This window comes from Bombina bombina, chromosome 6, assembly GCF_027579735.1.
Source record: "Bombina bombina isolate aBomBom1 chromosome 6, aBomBom1.pri, whole genome shotgun sequence".
Taxonomy (NCBI): domain Eukaryota; kingdom Metazoa; phylum Chordata; class Amphibia; order Anura; family Bombinatoridae; genus Bombina; species Bombina bombina.
Window position 1 is genome coordinate 654,859,791 of NC_069504.1, and position 6,000 is coordinate 654,865,790.

Below are 6,000 nucleotides of genomic sequence, written 5' to 3' on the forward strand. Positions count from 1 at the left end.
ACTAAATGCTTGCCACTTTAGCCTATAGAAGCTGTTTTTTCTGATTTGTTTCTGTTTTTTAGTACTGTCTACAAATATCCTGTATTTTCTGGTTGTATTCAAATAATTATATATGGTCATTACACCATTGAAAAAACAATAAATCTAATGGTGGCCTAAGACTTTTGCACAGTACTGTAAGTAGAAATATTTATTAATGAATTAATAGAATATATTCTTGTATGTGAAAAACATTTGAATGTGAAATATTCAAATTTTCATGTCAAGTTAGTGCACATGAGAATATGCGATCGAGTTTGCGCAAGAGTTTTGCACTTTTTTTCTCCATTGAATTCTATGAGATAATACGTGAATGTCCATGCGATATTGTAAGTTCAGCTTTTTCTGCTCGTCCGAAAACAGTTTACTTTTAACTCATAATACAAGCGCAACCTGAAGAGTGCAAAAATGAGAACTTCTAGCGCAATTAACCCTGGAGTGGGAGCTTTAAAGGGACACTAAACCTAAACATTTTCTTTCATAATTCAGGTAGAGAATACAAATTTAAACAACATTCTAATTTACTTCTATTATCTAATTTGCTTCATTCCTTAAACATCCTTTGTTGAAGAAATAGCAATGAACATGGGTGAGCCAATCACATGAGGCATCTATGTGCAGCAACTGATCAGCAGCTACTGAGCCTATCTAGATATGCTTTTTAGCAAAGGATATCAAGAGAATGAAGCAAATTAGATAATAGAAGTAAATTAGAAAGTTGTTTAAAACTGCATGCTCTTTCTAAATCACGAAAGAAAAAATTTGGGTTTCATGTCCCTTTAACTTTCCACTTGTATTTTGGCCTATTGTGTTTGGCAATGTCCTCTATATTCATAAACTAAAAGATTAGAGTAGGATGCACAAACTGTGCTGCTGCATAATTAATAATAGACATTGGGACTATAAAGTTGCACTGGCACTAAAGACTTTACAAAAACAAATAAAAGCAAATAGTCAAGAGGTTACCCACACACACATTTTCAGAAGAGGGAGGGTCACTAAGGTTTTACAATTCCTCAGGCTGGCAGGAAATGTGCAATAACGTGTAACAAAAAAAGACAAATAGTGCTGTCCTTAAAGGGGATGCTGCAACATTGCTTTGATACAATATGTAATATGTCATTGCAAGCTATTTACCTGGCACTAGTCATATGTATCTGTGAACAACACATTCTAAAAGACATCCAATTCAGTTTCCCTGAATATCAGTATTTATGTTGACAATGGCTTGTTATCCTTATGTGTTACACACTGACCATAAGGAAGTTAGTTTTTTTTATTCAAGCAGTTTCCTATTTGTGGTATTTGTTTTCTTTATTCATGTAAGTTAGTTGGTTTCTTATTCAGATTTTTGTCAGACAGCTATAAATTGAGTTTAAAATAAAAATCTATTTTTTTTTTGTTTTTTTTATAAAAATCTTATTCCAACTTCCATGAATAAAAAAAACAAATACTGTACCAGACACGAATAAGAAACGGCTTGCATAAGAAACCAACTTCCTTATGGTCACACTGAGCTTTATCGCCATTTCTCTATAAACGCAGGAATTCCATATCGTGTTTAATTAGGTGTATCCGTCAAGATTGGGGTCTCTATAAGCGTGGTGGACTCACTTTATCTGCCATGCTGAGAGCGCTGGTGTAACTGCCATACTGAGCTATCGCACTGGGATCACTGTATCTGCCATACCGAGCTAACACATTGGACTCTCCTCACATAACAACTGTCAGGGTCTCCTCACATAACAACTGTCAGGGTCTCCTCACATAACAACTGTAAGTTCAGGGTCTCCTCACATAACAACTGTAAGTTCAGGGTCTCCTCACATAACAACTGTAAGTTCAGGGTCTCCTCACATAACAACTGTAAGTTCAGGGTCTCCTCACATAACAACTGTAAGTTCAGGGTCTCCTCACATAACAACAGTAAGGTCAGGGTCTCCTCACATAACAACTGTCAGGGTCTCCTCACATAACAACTGTCAGGGTCTCCTCACATAACAACTGTCAGGGTCTCCTCACATAACAACTGTCAGGGTCTCCTCACATAACAACTGTAAGTTCAGGGTCTCCTCACATAACAACTGTCAGGGTCTCCTCACATAACAACTGTCAGGGTCTCCTCACATAACAACTGTCAGGGTCTCCTCACATAACAACTGTCAGGGTCTCCTCACATAAAAAACTGTCAGGGTCTCCTCACATAACAACTGTCAGGGTCTCCTCACATAACAACTGTCAGGGTCTCCTCACATAACAACTGTCAGGGTCTCCTCACATAACAACTGTCAGGGTCTCCTCACATAACAACTGTAAGTTCAGGGTCTCCTCACATAACAACTGTCAGGGTCTCCTCACATAACAACTGTCAGGGTCTCCTCACATAACAACTGTAAGTTCAGGGTCTCCTCACATAACAACTGTAAGTTCAGGGTCTCCTCACATAACAACTGTCAGGGTCTCCTCACATAACAACTGTCAGGGTCTCCTCACATAACAACTGTCAGGGTCTCCTCACATAACAACTGTAAGTTCAGGGTCTCCTCACATAACAACTGTCAGGGTCTCCTCACATAACAACTGTCAGGGTCTCCTCACATAACAACTGTCAGGGTCTCCTCACATAACAACTGTCAGGGTCTCCTCACATAACAACTGTCAGGGTCTCCTCACATAACAACTGTAAGTTCAGGGTCTCCTCACATAACAACTGTAAGTTCAGGGTCTCCTCACATAACAACTGTAAGTTCAGGGTCTCCTCACATAACAACTGTAAGTTCAGGGTCTCCTCACATAACAACTGTAAGTTCAGGGTCTCCTCACATAACAACTGTAAGTTCAGGGTCTCCTCACATAACAACTGTCAGGGTCTCCTCACATAACAACTGTCAGGGTCTCCTCACATAACAACTGTCAGGGTCTCCTCACATAACAACTGTCAGGGTCTCCTCACATAACAACTGTCAGGGTCTCCTCACATAACAACTGTCAGGGTCTCGCCTTTTAACCGTCAGGCTAAGGTCTGTTTCCTGTTGAGTTTAGACTCTCATCAGAATGCCCCGTGTATCCCAGGGTTGCCACCAGTATGAATGAGGGAGCAGTCTCTTTCAGCGCTACATAAACCGGTATCACAAGGAAAACCTCTTGGCTGTCACTTTTACAGAGTAATATCCTAGTTCAGCCCATCATTTCCCACAGGTAACTTCTAGCCTTATTCTATAGCACTTCTGTACCAGCACTCACCAGAATACAGTCATGGTATTTATCAGTTTCACTTACTTGTAAGTAGACAACCTGCTGTGCCGTCTCACTCGCTTACTACCATAGCAGCCTGTCTGTGCCTCAGTCTCTCAGCCTATGATTTGTTAACTCTCCGCCAGTAGCGCGTATCACACGGACATTAACCCTCACGCTCCTGGCCGCACAATACACCTCCCGCTTCTTCCTGCTTACAGTGCATTCGCTTTGTGCCACTAGCTATGGAAAGGAGGTTGGGCTGGAAACTGGAAACAATAACTTATTCAGCATGAGTCTAAATTCAAGAGATCAATCGGAATCGAATGAATACATCATATACATGTAGGTCTGCTACTTAAATACTGTACAAAAGAGCTTATATGCCCATGTGTGGCTACTCATAAATTATAATATGCTATAGTCAGTTCCAGTCTTTGTTGTGATTTTATTTTTTATATGAGGACATAAGACAAAACAAGGCAGATGTCTATCTTCCCCAAAAGCCAGTCCTTAAAGGGACATTAAACACTAAATACATTTTTTTCTTGAATGATGTATTCAGAGTAAAGGTTAGCCTGATAATAATGTGTATATGTATTTTTAAAAATTATATAAGTTGTTTAAATATTGAAAAAACTAGTCCTAAAGCCCGTGTACACGGGCCATTTTTTACAGTACATCGGTTCCACCCCTTGCTCTCTCTCTATCTCCCCTCTCTTTTGCTCTCTCTGCCCCCTCTCTTTTACTCTCTCTTCCCCCACTCTATTGCTCTCTCTCTCCCCTCTCTTCTGCTCTCTCTCCCCTCTCTCTCTATTTTGCTCTCTCTCCTCTCTCTTTTGATATTTCTCCCTCTCTTTTGCTCTCTCTCTCTCTCTCTCTCTCCTCTCTCTATTTTGCTCTCTCTCTCCCCCTATCTTTTCCTCTCTTTCTTTTGCACTATCCTCCCTCTCTTTTGCTCTCTCTCCACCTCTCTTTTGCTGTCTCTCTCCATCCCCCTCTCTTTTGCTGTCTCTCTCCCTCCCCCTCTCTTTTAATGTCTCTGTCCCTCTCTTTTGCTCTCTTTATCCCCCCTCTTTTACGCTCTCCCCCTTTATTTTGCTCTCTCCCCCTCTCTTTTGCTCTCTCTCTCCCCCTCTCTTTTACTCTCTCTATCCCCCTAATTTGATTTCTCTCTCCCCCTTTCTTTTGCTCTCTCCCCCTCTCTTTTGCTGTCTCTCTCCCTCTATTTTGCTCTCTCTATCCCCCCTCTTTTGCTCTCTATCCCCCCTCTTTTGCTCTCTCTCTCCCCCTCTCTTTTGCTCTCTCTCTCTCCCCCCTCACTTTTGTTCTCTCTCCCCCTCTCTTTTGCTCTCTGTCCCCCCTCTTTTGCTCTCTCTCTGCCCCTCTCTTTTGCTCTCTCTCTCCCCCCTCTTTTGCTCTCTTTCTCCCCTCTCTTTTGCTCTCTCTCCCCCCTCTCTTTTGCTCTCTCTCCCCCTCTCTTTTGCTCTCTCTCTCCCCCTCTCTTTTGCTCTCTATATCCCCCCTCTTTTGCTCTCTCTCTCCCCTTTCTTTTGCTCTCTCTCACTCCCCTTTCTTTTGCTCTCTTTCTCCCCTCTCTTTTGCTGTCTCTCTACCCCTCTCTTTTGCTCTCTCTCCCCCTCTCTTTTGCTCTCTCTCTCCCCCCTCTCTTTTGCTCTCTCTTTCTCCCCTTTCTTTTCTCTCTCTCTCTCTCTCTCTCTCTCTCTCTCTCTCTCTCTCTCTCTCTCTCTCTCTCCCCTTTCTTTTTCTCTCTTTCTCCACTCTCTTTTGCTGTCTCTCTCCCCCTTTCTTTTGCTCTCTCTCCCCTCTCTTTTGCTCTCTCTCTCCCCCTCTCTTTCCCCCCCCTCTTTTGCACTCTCTCCCCTCTCTTTTGCGCTCTCCCCCTCTCTTTTGCGCTCTCCCCCTCTCTTTTGCTCTCTCTCTCTCCCCTCCTTTCTTTCCCCCCTCTTTTTTGCACTCTCTCCCTTCTTTTGCGCTCTCCCCCTCTCTTTTATTCTCTCTCCCCTCTCTTTTGCTCTCTCTCTCCTTTCTCCCCCCTCTTTTTTGCTGTCTCTCTTGCTCTCTTTTGCTCTCTCTATCCCCCCTCTTTTGCTCTCTCTCTATCCCCCCTCTCTCTCCCCTCTTTTGCGCTCTCCCCCCTCTCTTTTGCTCTCTCTCCCCTCTCTTTTGCTCTCTCTCCCCCCTTTCTCCGCCCTCTCTTTTGCTGTCTCCCTTGCTTTTGCTCTCTTTCTCCCCTATTTTGCTCTCCCTCCCCCCTCTCTTTTGCTCTCTCTATCACCCTCTTTTGCTCTCTCTATCCCCCCTCTTTTTCTCTCTCTCTATCCCCCCTCTTTTGAGCTTTCTCTCTCCCGTCCGCACGGCCCCGCCCCCACGTCACATCCGTGCCCGCCCCCGTCACGCACGGCCTGCTCAGGCCCAGATGCCAGGTCAATGTATTGAAGGCCAGGTGTGTTTGTCCTCGCGCTGTCTCTACTGCGCATGACAGCTTCGGACAAACACACTTGGCCTTTTATATTATAGGATAAGGGTAACATTTTAATGTCCATAAAGCTGAGGCCAATAAGGAATGGTTATAAATAACTTCTTAGAGTGTGCAACCAATGACTGTAGAATACATTTGTGTCTGTACTTCCATGTTCAACATGCCCACAGTATTCAGAATTAAATTACAGGAAAGGAGAACAAAATAAATAATGCAATTATTTT

At 43.1% G+C, this 6,000-nt stretch overlaps 1 protein-coding gene across 1 annotated transcript in view; it reads right to left on the reverse strand.

Annotated features, from left to right (window-relative positions):
- FES (FES proto-oncogene, tyrosine kinase) overlaps nucleotides 1-3,458 on the reverse strand; it is a 433,101-nt gene extending 429,643 nt beyond the window's left edge. The window contains exon 1 of the mRNA XM_053717717.1: nucleotides 3,319-3,458. The gene's annotated coding sequence lies outside the window, so the exon portion shown is untranslated. The remainder of the gene's footprint in view (nucleotides 1-3,318) is intronic.
- Nucleotides 3,459-6,000: the final 2,542 nt, after the last annotated feature.